Genomic DNA, 15,783 nt, shown 5'->3' with positions numbered 1-15,783 from the left:
TCACTTCCCATCAAAGGAGAAATCCTTCCATGTTTAAGGGGTAGAAATCCTTGTAAGTGGTAATCAACAGAATCCATTGAAAACCTGACTGCACCCTCCCAGAGGTGAGATCTGCTTTTGAGCTTTTGCCTGCCTTGTGTTCCCCGGGCTCCAGTGTGCTGTTCCTATACCTGAGCTGGGCAGGGCATTCATGGTCCAGGGGCCTGTGCTCAAGCCAGTGTATACCCTGGGCCTGGGGGTGTAGAGGTGAGTGTCTCCTGTGGCCAGGACCCACACAGCCAGCACAGGGGCCAAGTCATCAAAGAAGGACAAAGTGAGAGCCAGCACTGAGCTCTCAGGAGCAGAATCCTCCAGGCATTCCAGTTCCCCATGAGAGAGACAGCAAGATGAATAGAAAAGACACAGGCCTGGGAGGCAGATGGACACCACTGATTAATGGCATGACTTTAAACTTATTATTCAACATCTCCATGCTTTTATTGACTCACCTGTGCAGCCGGGAAGATGATCACTATGTGGATTAAGAAGACAGGTGACAATAGGGAAACCCAGTTTATGTGATTAATCAGGGCAAGGAGTCTTCCCTATCACAATTTTTTAAATGAAGTTTTGTAATGTCACAGAACAACTGCAGGGGAGGCCTAAGCCTTTGTTTGCTCACACGAGTTCCCCCACCCCTTTCTTGCTACCACCTGTGCCAGTCATCTGGTTATTATGTCCCGGTTCTAAAGTCATCCTTCTTTGCTCTGCTTTGAAATACCGGAGCTGGGCCCTGTAAACATCTCCCCTTTGTCAGCTGGGGCAATGTTAGGCTTTGTCACAGGGGGCTCTGGAGGGATGCCACAAGGACAGCAGAGGAAGGGGCTTCTCTTCCTGCTGCCAGAACATGGCATTTCCTCCTGTGGCACAGCTGCCAGTGGGATAGGTGTGCAGGAGCAGCGATGGCACTCGTTCTCCAGCAAACTTCACACCCTACACCCTACACCCTACGAGCCACTTTTGTGGAGTGGCTCTGGCCTGCTCTCTCTCTCTCTCTCTCTCGTTTTCAGGCCCCCATCTGGGCTGGTCATCTAGACTGCTCTGGCTCCTACGCTGGCAAATCTCCCCACCAGCAGCAGGTTTTGGTGTTCCTGCAGCAGCTGCGTCCTCTCCTACAGGTCTGGGGCTCAGTTCAAGCGGGTGGAAATCTTAGTTCCTTCATTGTTGACTCCCTCTCAACCCTAAGGGTAGCAGCAGCTTCCTTCAGCTGCTGTTCCTGGGACCCCTGGAGTCCTCTTCTACCCTTTGTAGTACTCAGTCATCAGATTTCACCCATTAGTAGTGTCCTGGGGCCGCTGTAACAAAAGTGCTGAAAAACAGTGGTTTAAAAATAGCAGGAATGTGTTCGTCACAGTTCTGGAGGACAGAAGTTCGAAGTCAAGGTGTCAGCAGTGCCCTGCTCCCTCTAAGACTCCGGGGACCCTCCTGGCCTCTTCCGCTGGTGGCTTGCAGTGGCTTCACTCCACTCTCTCCGTCTGCTGTTCCATGGCCATCTTCTCCCTGTGTGTCTGCATCCAAATATCCCTCTTCCTACAAGGACACTGGTCATGTTGGACAAGGCCTGCCTTGGATTACATCTGCAAAGATCCTGTTTTCAAATAAGGTCACATTCACAGGTACCAGGGGTTAGGACTTCAACACATCTTTCTCAGCGACACAGTTCAACCCATCACGCCAGACGCTTTGCGCTTGTTGATGAGTCTTTTTACTACATTTTCCCTGTTCAAAGTATCAGTGTGGTTTCTATCTCCTGCCTAGTCCCTGATTAACACATGGCCCTAATTTAATTCACCATAACACTCATCTGTCCCAGTCAAGCTGAGGTGGGATATTAAAGAAAGAAAAGAGAAACAGAAATTAAAAGGGGGGGGGGAAAAGCTGCCTGTGATTCTCCTGCTTTACCCCAAGGTGTCTCTTGCCCTCCTGATTTTTCTGCAACACAGCAACCCCTAAGCCATCTCACTGCCTCCACACCTATCCATCTACAGTCTCCTCCCACAGCACCCTGCTTAAAACCCGTCAGAGACTTCTCAGCCAGGGCGAAATCCACGCTCTGCCCCATGGTGCTCTGCCCCGCCCCTTCCCACACTCACCTTGGACCTGCGTCTCCCCTTGCTCACTAGGCTCGGAGCCCAACAGCATCCCTGCCCAGGGCCACTCTTTGGACATGGCTTGAATCCCCCAGGGCATCTGCTGCCACCACCTCGTCATGTGAGCCGCTGCTCTGCCTCTCCCGTAGGGGAGGTGTTTCCTGACCAACTATTGGCTAAGGTCCCCTCCTGGTCACCCGCTGTCACGTGGCCTCCTTTTGTGATCCTCCCCGAATGCACCTGTACCTAGAATTGTCATGGCTGTCCGTTCTGTGTCTGCTCGCCACTCCACCCTCGGCGGCGTTAAACCCTGAGACCAGGACCGGGCATTGCCTAGCATCTCCAGCACCAAGGACAGTGCCCGGCACACAGGAGGGGCTCAGGGAATATTTGTTGACTGACTGTTGACATTGCAGCCTTTATTCAAGTACAAATCTATAGAATACTGTAATTACATACCCAGCATTATAAAAATTCAGATTTTTAGAAACAACAGCCACCTGAAAGAAACCCTGGATTTTGTGGGTTTTTCTTCTTAAACTTCAGCTCCTTTGTCCTTTCTCATTAATGCTCTGGAAAATGCTGTATGGTCAGGGCTGCCACTGAATGAAGTCACTTCCTGCTGAACCCTGGGGTGGCCCTGTGCGACTCCTCCAATGGGCAAGGCTGGCCTGGGCAAGGGGAAAGTCAACACAGGCCGCTCCGGCAGCAGAGCAAGAAACAGGAAGTTTCTCTGATAGTAAGTCCTGCTCTCTGCAGCACAGTCAAATGTAGAAAAGACAGGACTAGGGGTTGTGATTACAGCTTTTGCCATAGACTGAGTGTTTGTTTGTGTCTCCCCAAAATCCATGCATTAGATCCTAATGCCCAGTGTGATGGTATTAGGAGGTGGGGCCTTTGAGAAGTGGTTGACGGGATCCATGCCCTTACACAAGAGGCCCTGGAGAGCTGCCTTGCGGCTTCCACTGTGTGAGAATGCATTGAGAAGACCATCAGCGAACCGAGAAATGGGTCCTCACCAGACACCAGATCTGCAGGCACTCTCATCTTTGGATTTCCCAGCCTCCAGACGATGAGGAAAAAATTTTGCTGTTTTTAAGCCACCCGATCTATGGTATTTTTTTACAGCAGCCTCAACAGACTGACAGCTTTGTTCCCCAATTTGTTACCTCCTGTGTCCTTGGGCCACACCCTTAACCTCAGTCAGTGACAGGTCTCCCCCTGCAAATGAGTAAAGTAAGGAGACCTTGCTTTGAGGAAGATGTGTCCTGTAGAGAGACCACTCTAATTAATGCTAATTAAGCTGTTTCCTAATACAAGCCAAAGTAATCATTAAGAAAACAATCTCAATGGTGTTAGCATTTGGTTACACTCTAGGGAACAGCTCAGAACATAAAAGTCTGTAAATGATTCCAGAACATGCTTAGAGCTGCTCCCTTGCTGCCACCCAGATCTGACTCCTTGATAAGCCCAAGAAGTCCCCATGAGAAACTGTTCTTGCCTGGAGCCTCTGGAAAACTGACATAACTCATGACATGTGTCAGATCGCAGCAAAGATGGAGCTCAGAGGGGTTCCATTCCTGCCTGCTCCATTTTTGAAAACCAAGAGAAGCTCATCAGAGTGGCAAGACAGTGGCCAGCTCTGAGGAAAAGAACCCCTGTGTGGAACTCAGCGCCCACCCCCGGCACTTTCTGAGCCACTGCTTTCCTCTGCAAAGTGGAGCTATAATCACTACCGTCAGGGACAATGCAGATTACGATACTATATGTACACAGTAGGTAACCAATAAATGGTGTCAAATGTCCACCATCTTGGGGCATGCAGACCAGGGGCCTCTTCCAGCTGCCCAATCAGAGCCCTCTGCAGCCCAGCCCTAGCCTGCAGGCCCCTTGCCCCCAGCTCGTGGGCAGGGTCCCTCTGAAGCTGTTACCCTCATTGCTAGAATGTAGGTCACAGGGTGATCTGTGTTGTCCACAGGTGCGTGCCTGGCACCTAGAACACACATTCAAACATTCAGTAAATGTTTGTTGAGGGTCATATGAATGAATGAAGGATGCGCCCAACACCAGCCTTTTAGCCAACATTCTCTCATCACGAGAATTTTCTAGGGGCTCAGACACCAGTCCCTGGGTCCCTCCAATTCCAAAGACACACTCAGCTATCCAGACGGTTCCCTCAAATGCCTCCCCCAGACTTGGGAGAGACTAGTACACAGGCAGCCTCTCCGGAGCACTCCCTGCACCAGCCTCCTCAAGTTCCCCAAACTCTCACCCTGCCTGATTCTCCCTGGAGTGGCTGAGGGCCCATGCTGGCAGAGCAGCTCGCAGCCGCCCCTGCAGAGATGGGCTATCTGACACCTTGTGCTTTCTTCAGAACCCCTTAGGGCCTCAGCTGAAGCTCAGACAGAGTGCGCGTGCGCACGTACACACACACACACACACACACACATCTAATTTTCAACACACTTGCACAAATATAGAAACATCATGGGGAAAAATGCAAAATACCTATGATTTCTGAGACAAGATCCGAGATGTCAAAGATATTCCCTGCTTATTCTGCTCATGCCCGGGCTCCCCTGCCCACCCCCAGTGCATTTATGTGATATCATGGAAAAGCAGCAGGGGTGGCATGAACTTGCACACCAGGCTGCCCAGGCTTGAGACCCAGCTCTGCCACCCAGAAGCCCGGAGCCCCTGAACAAGCAGCAATTCTGCGCCTGGGCTTTCCTGACTGCAAAATGAGGATAATCACAGCCCCTGCCTCCAAAGTGTCCCGAGGATCAAATGAGTTCATGATACTCGTACGGCGCTCGGATCGTGGTAAGTGTGCTGCATAAGTGCTCCTTAAATCACCATCTGGAGTTTCCATACCAATCTCTCCCTGGCTTCATCTTATTTTTTTTCTCCCCCTCATTTTTATTCCTCTCTGATTTCCTCATGTATGTTTTTTAATCTTGTCATATTGAGTGCATCTCTGCAAACTGCTTCTAATACTTCAGGGAACTAAATGCTGTGTTTCGTGCTCTCTTTTCCCCGTCACCTCCTGGAATATGTAGTAAGTCTTTGTGAGGATGTCAGCCCCTCCCCGCTGGGCTGGGGGTGTCCTGGGTAAGGGGGCTATGCCCACCATGGGAGCAGCACACAGGCCCAGCTTGCTGGGGGCCACACTCATGGGAAACAGAGAGGGGTGACAGTGAGAACAGAGGCAGGACAGAGCCAGCTCCTTGATCCTGCTGCCCCTGGAAGCTTCTCCTCCCAGCATCAAGCACAGGCAGATTTGGGGTTCTGTTGTCTAAGAGAGGTGGGATTTCCTTGCTGTAAGTGGGACAAGTATCATCACTATTAACCATCATGAATGAGAATGAAACAGAATGAGAAGACAAAAAGCCAGAAAGATGTTCTCATTCCTCTGTGCTCACACAGCTCATCAGAGAGGGTTGAGGCGTGGGACCCCACGTTCTAACCCCAAGGAGTCCCTATAACCCTGTCTGCTATACTGAGACACAGGTCCCTTCCTGCTCACATGAAGTAAGCCATCTATTTTTTTTTAATCCCCATAGAACACAAGTGGCAATGAAAAGACACAATATAAAGAAAAGAAAAATATAAAGAAAACGTTAAGTAGATCACTGGTTGGCAGGGGCTAAGGGAAGGGGAAAATTGGTACAGGTTTCTTTTTGAGGTAATTGATGAAGTGTTCTGGAACTGCTGGTGGGGTTACACAAATTTGTGAATGTACTAAAAACAACCAAATTGGACAATTTAAAAGAGTGAATTTTATGGCATGTGAATGATCTCTTAATTAAAAAAAAAAAAAGCCTATAAAAGTTTCATTTACAACCACAGAAGGCCAGGCGCAGTGGCTCATGGCTTTAATCCCAGCACTTTGGGAGGCCATAGTGGGCTGACTGCTTGAGCTCAGGAATTCAAGACCAGCCTGGGCAACATTGTGAGACCCTGACTCTAAAAATAGATACATACATAAATAAATAATAAAATAACACCACAGAGCCCGACCCCAGACTCATCCTAGACGAGTATGCTCCAGGCCTGACATTGCCAGTGTCTGCAGTGGGCCGTCATAGGACCTGAGTGTACCTTAAGGGAGTGTGGGATCTGTGGCTGAATTTCAGGACGATTCAGCTTGTATTTCCTACATGGGAAAGCCCCTCGGAAAAGTAGGGGTTGATCCCCCTGCCCCTTCATCACTGATGGTGGCACCCTCACGGGCACGTAGTCTGGCCAATGGGATCATCTCAGGCACCAACTTACTCCATGGTCTGAAACCTTTTTTTTTTTTTTTTTCTGGAGACAGGTTTTCACCATGTTGCCCAGGCAGGTCTTGAACTCCCGACCTCAAATGATCCGCCCGCCTCGGTCTCCTAAAGTGCTGGGATTACAGGCGTGAGCCACCGCGCCGGGCCCGGTCTCTAAGCATTGTCACTTCATAGGATCCCCTGGCAGCCCCATGAGGGAGACAGGGCCACAGTCACTGACCCTATTTGGCAGCTGAGTGAAGGTGGAGCTCAGAGGTGGAGCCTAAACCCAGGCTGGACCCACACTAGTTTCCTCGTGGGTCGGAGATGTCTTCTTTACTTTTATGAAAACATCGTCCCGATCTCGCACACCTAAAGCTGTGTATCTGAGTGCGCCGGGCCGACTGCCTGGTACCCACCTGCCTTCAGGCCTCCAGCTCTTGCCTGCAGCGACCCCTGGTGGGCGCGCCGGCCTCGTCACCTCCAGGCTGGGGACTCCCTTCCCGGGAGGCCGCACCTGGAAGGAATACGCCCCGGATACGGCCGGTTGATGGAAACGGAACCCGGCTGGCTCACTGCCAGCGGCCTGGTCAAGAACGCCGGCTCCGGAGCCCGACTGCCGGGGGTATCCGCCCACCTCACCCACCTGCCAGCCCTGTGTCCCTGGAGTCCCCAGCCTTTCTACCATCTCAGGCCTGGGATGGAAACAGCACTTCCTGCAGATGGCTTGGGAGGCCTGGAAGGACGGTTCAGGTAAAGTGCACCGCCCAGTGCCACAGTATGCACACAGGTGCTGGTGCTGCTCCTCGCTGTGGACCCGCCCCACGTGTTCATGCTCGTCAACCCACTATGAAATTAGTTCACTCTAGGCCAGGCACAGTGGCTTATGCCTGTAATCCCAGCACTTTGGGAGGCCGAGGCAGGTGGATCGCTTGAGGTCAGGAGTTTGAGACCAGCCTGGCCAACATAGTGAAGCCCTGTCTCTACTAAAAATACAAAAAATTAGACGGGCGTGGTGGTGCGTGCCTATAACCCCAGCTACTCAGGAGGCTGAAGCAAGAGAATCTCTTGAATTTGGGAGGCGGAGGTTGCAGTGAGCTAAGATCACACCACTGCACTCCATCCTGGGCAACAGAGCAGACTCTGTCAAAAGGAAGGAAGGAAGGAAGGAAGGAAGGAAGGAAGGAAGGAAGGAAGGAAGGAAGGGGAAATTAGTTCACTCCACAAACACATCGAGTGTCCCCTGTGTGTCTGAGGCAGGGAAAGGAGGAGATCTGCCTCTTAGTTTTCATAACAAAGAAGGACCTGGACCCTTCCAGGCCACAGGAGCCTCGGCCTGCACCCAGGACACAAGTGTTTACTAAGCACCCCGTCGGTCCCGCCAGGAGCTCAGGGACTAATGAGATCCCACCTCTGGGAGTCACTGCAGCCCAGAGGGGTGAGGGGCAGTGCCACAGAGAAGCCAGGCCTCAGCGGAAGGAGGGAGGGAGGGTGGCCAGCCCCAGGGAGGGAGGGAAGCCTCACAGGAGAAGGGCACACGTGTCCAGAATATTCCCTCTCCACAGAGAGGGTCTTTCTCTCCAAAGCACGCTGCTGCAGGCAGCATCCGTGGCCCACATAGAAAGAGGCTCGCCTTTGATCCAGCCTGAGATGTTCCCTTTTTTGTCTCTGCTCAGAAGCGCAGCCTGAAAGGAGAGTGAGGCACTGCCTCCTTTTGAAATCACACAGCTGCTGCTGAGGCCCCAAAGAAAGATAAAAATTCACTGGGATCTTTCCCCAGATCTGCGTTGCTCTCACTGTAGAAGCTGTTTGCAACACTATTGAGAAAACACCTAATGCCCAGTTTAAATCTTCTTTAGAAGTTTGGGAGTAGGGTAAGGGAGAGGAAATTATTTTAGAATTCCGCTTCCCTGTGGCAACATCCAAAGACAAGAGAAACACAGAGGGCACTGGTGGGACCCGGGAGGAGGCAAAGATTTCTCTAAACCAACGCCTGGGGCTTCCAAGAACCAGATACCGGCTGCCACTTCAGGATCCTGGCACCCCGAGCTCCAAGTTCCACTTCCAGACATTTGGTGGCTTCCAGCCCTGGGGATGTCATTTAACCTTTCTGGCCTTGATGTCCACATCCACTTCACTTCGTAAATCTCCCTGCAGAGCCCACTGTACACCAAGGGCATGCTCTGGAATCCAGGTCCTGCCTCCGGGAGTTCCAATCTGTGTACGGGTGTAAGAGGCACATGTCTCTATTCATAGGGGCTTATAAGGCTGGCGCTAGCCATGCTAGCATTCTGGAAACTTCTGAGAAGGGGCTCAAACATGTACTGAGAAGAGGGCCCAGCCCCCTCTACCTGGCAGAAGTCAGGGAATGAGCCCACTGTGGGTTTTTAAGGTTCTGGGGGCCTCTCCCCTTGGCTGTGAGGCTTATTACCCCACTGTGGTGATGGACTGAAAACCCCCAGTGGGGATGGGGGCACACCAAGCTCAGAGACACAGCAGCAAAGTGGGGGCCTGAGAAAGCTGCCTCCCAGGCCTGCTGATCAGGAAATTCCAAACAGGAAAGCGTGATTAACAACTGCGGGAGCGGGAAGAGGGGAGAGGAGAGGAACAGGACAGGGAAAAAGACCCTAGATCCTGGGCCTGACCAAAGTGAGCCTAGAGGCCATACAGACACGGGCCCCTTCTGCAGAGCTGGCCTGTCAAGGGGGCGGGGCAGGGGCGGCAGCCTCGCTGTCCCTGCCACACAGCCTGGGCCCTGCATGGACCTGTCCAGGCCGGTGAGGGGATGCTTTCTGACTGCTCTACTTCTGGGGAATAAGGACTCCTGGCCTTTCTCCATGCCCCAGTATCGTCTGCAAGCTCCCTCCTACCCCTCACTTTTTCTTTTAAGGAGAGTGACCCCAGAGGGCTGGAGTTCTGGGAGCCTCCAGAGCTTCTGTGGGTCTCAGTGGCTGGGGGGCGAGGGGGTGAGAACAGTGCTGGACTCAACTTTGCCTTTCCTGCGTCCGCCCAATGTCCCTGGGAGCCCAGGTGATCCTCACTGCCTCCTTTCCCTGTTCCCGTGACAAGCCACAGCCTGGCCTCCAAGCCAGCTTCCCCACTCCCCTCCCCCCCCGCCCCGTTCTTCTGGGGTCGCCCTCTTCTGCCCTGGACCCGACTTCCTGGAAGGAAGGCCGAGGCGGGAGAGGCTGACTGCAGGATTCAGCCAGCCCGGGACCTGAGCCTGGGCCCCCTCGGTCCACCACAGCTCCGATTTTTTAGTGTAGATATTGTATGTAAGTACAGCACATATAGAGAAAAGCGCACGAGTCCTGAGCGCACAGCTCAAATCCCACACGTATCACCCGAGCAGCCTGCGCAGAGCAAGGGCAGAGCGCCCCCTTGCGGTCACAGCCTGTCACTACTCAACCGAGGGTGCCCGCTGCAAGGTTAGGTCTCCCAGCCTGGTGCTTCATCCAGGAATTAATAGATTCCCACCAGGTGGTGTTTGTGAGGGGTAGATGGTGAGGATATCTGCAGCTGCAGTTTGCTCATTCTCATGGCTGCACTGCATTCTACTGTGTGAGCAGAACACAATTTATCCTTCCACTGCTGATGGGCATTTGGGCGGTTTGCAGTTTGGGGTCTGGCCAGTCCTGCTGCTGCTATGAGCATTCTTATGCCTGCCTTTTGGTGAATTCACACGCCTGTGGGCTGAGTATGTGCCTGGGGTTGGGATGCTGGGTGGGTGTGTTCCATTTCAACATTGATGGCAGGATTGTTGTCTATTTCACTCCCCGCCATATCCCCACCACCTCGAATTGTGCCTGGAATATCGTAGGGGCTCAGTAAATATCTGTTGAAATGAATTCTCTCAATCTCTCTCTCTGTTTTTCATTTGTTTGTTTGCTTGTTTTGGGGTTTTTTTGTTTTTTGTTTTTGTTTTGTTTTGTTTTTTGAGACAGGGTCTTGCTCTGTTACCCAGGCTGGAGTGCAGTGGCACCATCATAGCTCCAGGGGACCCTGGCTTGTCCCCCTCTGCCCCCAGCACCCAGCAGAGAGCCTGGCACATGAGGAGAGTGAGGTTTTTGAGGGGAGAGTAAGGAGAGGACATTCACACCCCATGACTGGCTACCCAGGGCAGGACAGCCGGGGTCCAGGAAGGTGACTGGGAGAAGGAGGAGGACTATGGCCAGGAGCTGGGTTCCGCTTGGAAAATGCATCCTGCCAGGCCCTAGCATCTGTCAGACACACAATCATGCGATGAAGGAGATGTTGGTATCAATTAACTCGTGTTCGGTGAAGGCCAACCCTGGACAGTGAGCAGATTACCTATGTCTGCCAGGCAGGGTGTGGAGGCGAGAGGCACATTGTAGCTGGATCCGAAAGCTACTTATTGCACTCGAATCAGCAGTCGACGACGCCTCCCATTCAGGCCACCCAGAGGTCTGACCGATGACCTGCCCCTGCCCCAGGATGTGGGAGTGCCAGGCGAAATGCAGTCTTTGCAGCTGCAAGGGAGGGCTCCAGCCACCATGCTGGAAGAGGCTCACAGGGAGAAGGAGGCGGAGAAGGGATGCGACCAGTGCTGCTGATTCTTAGTGAGCCGAGCCGTTTTGCCAGGTGGGACCACCCTCAGAAATGAGCCAGCCCGCGTTTCCCCAAGTCAAGAGAGTGCCGTAGACATTGTAATGTGCACGGACCCGGGAGGAGGGCAGCGCCACAGCCCTGGCCACTGGGTCAAGGGGAAGGTGAAGTAGGTGGGGGCGAGTGGCCACAGCGCTCATCAATGCCCGCCCTATCACAGTAGACTCATCTGGACTCCAAGTGCCAAGGGTGAGGCCAACCCAAACCCACTGCAGTCAGGGAATCCCGGAAAGAGAGAAAGGGGGTCTCACCGGCAGCTGGAGGCAGAGCAGGGTTCGCTGCACTCCCACAAGGGACCTCCCCACCAGCCCCTGTGGCTCAGGGACAGTGAGGGGCTGGGCCGGTGCAGGAAGGAGCTCATTTCTCTGTAGGAGGGAGACCGAGAGGCTAAGTGGGGAGGAACTGAATGTTCTGAAGAATTGACGTGGCCAAGCGCCCGAGGAGACCACAGAAGTGCCCCGTGTGCCTCCTGAGCCACCAGTCGGTGGGGGTGGCACTGGGCAGACCTCAGCTCCAGCCCACTCTGCGTGGGTGGAGTCCCCATGTGTCCAGAGGCACAGCCACGCCCATACAGGGGGTGACCCAAGGGCCTGGAGGGGCAACTCAGTTCAGCTCTAAGTCTGAGGCCACATTCTGCCTCTTTCCTTGAACTAATTTCTCACTTGAACTGAAGACTTAGGTATCTCCTAAAAAATTGCTTTGCCCCATGGACTGGTTTTAGATTTTATATTTTTAGAGAGTGAGCTCCAGAAAACAACTTCGAATCCTCTTTGGTACCTTGGCAGCGCTCCCTGGGCCGCCGGGGAGGAAAGGCCCTGCCACTTCCCACAAAGGCTCTGGCCCCACAGCCACGCCCACAGGAAAAGGTGCCCGAGAGAACCTTGACCCTCTGGCCAGAACCGGACGGGCTTGCAAACTCACCGAGTTCCACCAGTTCAAACTCAAGTATCCAGCCAAAACAAATGGAGAACTGGTAGGCACCGAGGTCCGCAGCATTGTGTTCACGGATGCGTTCATTCGTTCCAACATTCATTCATTCCTTTTCCCAGGCCGTGCTAGCAGCTGGGACACAACCCAGTCCTGGCCCCTGTCTTCAAGCTGCGCACCCACACTGGAGGGGCAGACACAGACACCCCTTCTACATGCGGGGGGAAGGAGGCAGTGTGGAGCAGGAGCAGCCCCTCCACCTCCCCGGGCCTGGGGTGAGGAAGCTTCCTAAAAGGGCTGCCATGGCTTAAGGGATGAGTGTCAGCCAAGATAAGGTGGGCGGAGAAGCATCCTAGGCAAAGGCAGCCAGAGAGCAAAGGCTTCCGTGCAAGATGCTTGAAGCACCTGGGCATGGCGGGAGCACAGAGGACCAGCCCTGCCACCTCTCGAGGGCGTGTGGACTTCACAGTGCTACCACGGAGCCGCTGAGGTCTGATTTGTGCCGTTTTTAGCTGGTCGGAGGGACTGTTTGACCTGACTTCTCATCCTCAGAGGACTCCAGGGATGGACTTCAGAGCTCACCTCCAAATGAGATTTGAAATTTAATCATGTACCATGTCAATATGTACACCTACTGTGTACCCACAAAAAATTAAAAATAATTTAAAAAAATAAAGAAGCTGTTGCAATAGCCCAGGAGAGATTCTGGGACCTGAACTGGGATTTGTGTGGATGGAGAGGAGAAAATGCCACTTAGGTTTCAAATTTGGCAGGATTTGGTGATTGAGTCAGTGAAAGGCAGAAAAATCATTTCTCATCTCCACACCCCCAACACTGTGCCTTCTAACAGGGACAGTTCCTGATAAGGACACGATCTTCTGATGGGAGAGCAAAATGTCAACATCCTTGGTTATGAAGGCTTTTGGCCAAATTACAGGCAATAGCAGGCAATGGAAGGAGGAAAATGAGATCCTGGAGAAGCAGGGCAGAGCCCACCTGCTCCACTAAGAGAGGGGCAGGGCTGTGAGGCACGGGTGCTCCAGAGGCTGAAGGAGCCAATGGTGCTGGGAGCTGCCTGGGGGCGGGAGATCTCCATGAGCCAGGGTTCTGGGTATGAGTGGCCCAAAAGACACCCCGGGAGAGAGGACATCAGGGGAACAAGCAGCTGAGGGGGTTGGCACGACACAATCCCTTCTCCCAGCCCAGAGCCTCTCCAAAACCTCGGGCCAGATATCCCCGTTTTCACAACACTAGGTAAGCAGATTCTGTCTTGGGGAATGAGAAAAGCACGAAGACCTGCTGAAGCCAGTGCAATCCTGGAAAGTGCCTGGAGAGCACCCCAGGAGAGAGTGTGACCTGGGTCACTACAGACGGGGCTGGGGTACGACACTGTTAACGTGATGACCATCAGCTGTCCCCAGACCACACCAGCGTCCGGGAGTGAATGAAGCAGGCACCTTAGCAGGCAAGGGGGAAGCCCTGCCTTGCTGAACATGCATCCCAGGCTCCCGGAGTGCCCCTAGGAATTTCTGCACACATCCATGCACTTGTGGCCCAGGGGCCAGAGCCAGGGGTCATTTTGCTCTCTGCCCCTCCAAAGCAGGGGTTTCCTAGTGTGGCACATTTGTGCCCCAAATTCTCAGAGGTGTTTTATTCCCAGCCCCTGTCCTCAAAAGAATCAGACAGGATCCAAAGGGGGGGCTGGTAGGGGACACTGAGACCACAAGGCTGCACCATGCCCAGTGTTGCCTGCCTGGCACAGGCTAGCAGGAGACTGGCATCGTGCTGCCCCTTCTTCCCAGTGGCCATCGGCATGGGTGGAAGAGCGCTCTGGGCCCTGGTGGTGCAAGGAGGGCAGGAGACAGACCCTCGCACTCCTCTGGTCTCAGGGTCGTGGGCCTGGGTGGAGGGGGCACCCACCCTGCTGGAACTGGGTGCTCCAGGCTGTGCCCGTGGCCTCAACACTCTGCACTTCTTAAAGGGGAAATGACAAAGTGCAGCCTGTTCTTTCTCTTCCTCACCCTCTGAAACCCCTTTCTGCCCAGTGAATTTCTGATACATTTTAACTGAAAAATTGATATACCAATAAAGCAAATTGGGAGTAGGCTGGAATGAATAGTTGGAGCACAGAGGATTTTTAGGACAGTGAAACTACTGTGCCTGATACTATAAGGGTAGATGTGTGTCATTGTCCTTCTGTCCAGACCCATAGAACGCACAACACCAAGTGTGAACCCTAATGTAAACTGTGGGCTCTGGGGGATGATGAGGTGTCAATGTAGGTTCATTGTAACAAACATGCTGGCTGCTGTGGTGTGGGATGTTGACAGTGGGGAAGGCTGTGTGTGTGGCAGGGGAAGGTGTTTTATGGGGAACTCACTGTCCCCCTCAACTTTGCTGTAAACCTAAAACTGCTCTAAACAATGAAGTCTATTAATTTTATTACATTGCATTAAAAATTAAAAATAAAAATAAAAAGATTAAACTTTTACAAACATTGTTTAGTTCTAAAGAATTGCAAGAAAAAAATGATTTTTTTTTTTTTGAGACGGAGCCTTACTCTGTCACCCAGGCAGTGCAGTGGCGCGATCTTGGCTCACTACAACCTGGCACCTCCCAGATTCAAGCAATTCTCCTGCCTCAGCCACCTGAGAGGCTGGGATTACAAGCGTATGCCTCCATACCCTGCTAAGTTTTGCATTTTTAGTAGAGACGAGGTTTCACCACGTTGGCCAGGCTGGTCTTGAACTCCTGGCCTCAAGTGATCTGCTCACCTCAGCCTCCCAAAGTGCTGGGATTACAGGCGTGAGCCACCGTGCCTGGCTCTTATATTTCTTCTGAAAACCTACACTTTCATTAAATGTTCAATCACTAAACTTTATTAGTATGTGCCAGACACTGTTGTAGACAGATTTTACGAGCACACAGGTAGGTTACACTTTCATTAAATTTTCAATCACTAAACTTTATTAGTATGTGGCAGACCCTGTTGTAGACAGATGTCGCCAGCACCTAGGAAGGTTCTCCTCTGTTCCCTCATGGAGTCTTCATCCTAGTGAAGACAGATGATAAACAAATAAACATGTAAATAAGGCTGGGCGTGGTGGCTCAATGCCTGTAATCCCAGCACTTTGGGAGGCCAAGGAGGGCGGATCATCTGAGGTCAGGAGTTTGAGACCAGCCTGGCCAACATAGTGAAACCCCTTCTCTACTGAAAATACAAGTTAGCCAAGCGTGGTGACGCATAACTGTAGTCCCAGCTACTCGGGAGGCTCGGGCAGGAAATCGCTTAAACCCGGGAGACGGAGGTTGGAGTGAGCTGAGATTGTGCCATTGCACTCCAGCCTGGGCAACAGACCGAGACTTCATCTCAATCAATCAATCAATCAATCAGACACTTTCGAATTCTGGTCAGTTCTGTGGAGAAACTAAACATCGAGTTTGACGAACTGCTCACTGGGGGGCACTCTCGCTTCAGATCACCTGGTGTGAGAAGAGCCTGAAGAGGTGGTACATAAGCTGAGGCTGCAGTGACCGGGGCAGCAGGTCGTGCCAACGCCCCAAGATGGGAACAAACCAACCTGTTGTGTCTGAGGAACTGAAAGAATACTGCCATGAACGGAGGCAAAGAGGGAGGAAGAGGGGTTTGAGGTGACGTCAGAGGCAGGATCTTAAAGGTCTGCTCGGGAGGGCAGATTTTTCTTCTATGTCTTATAAGAAGCCACTGGGAAGGTTTCTGTTTGTTTAACAGTTTTATTGAGATATAATCCACACACCACGTGATTCACCCAATTAAAGCATATAATTCGACCTGGCACGGTGGCTCACGCCTGTAATCCCAG

The 15,783-nt window shown here is 52.5% G+C and overlaps 1 long non-coding RNA gene across 1 annotated transcript; it reads left to right on the top strand.

Annotated features, from left to right (window-relative positions):
• Positions 1-4,324: 4,324 nt before the first annotated feature.
• Positions 4,325-12,658, top strand: LOC108581558. The gene is made up of 2 exons (XR_001893868.3): positions 4,325-4,952; positions 10,333-12,658. It is a non-coding gene; the product is annotated as an uncharacterized LOC108581558 (long non-coding RNA).
• The last annotated feature ends 3,125 nt before the right edge of the window (positions 12,659-15,783 follow it).

This window comes from Papio anubis, chromosome 14, assembly GCF_008728515.1.
Source record: "Papio anubis isolate 15944 chromosome 14, Panubis1.0, whole genome shotgun sequence".
Classification (NCBI taxonomy): domain Eukaryota; kingdom Metazoa; phylum Chordata; class Mammalia; order Primates; family Cercopithecidae; genus Papio; species Papio anubis.
The sequence above is the reverse complement of the archived record's forward strand: the minus strand, read 5'-3'. Positions and strand labels throughout refer to the sequence as shown.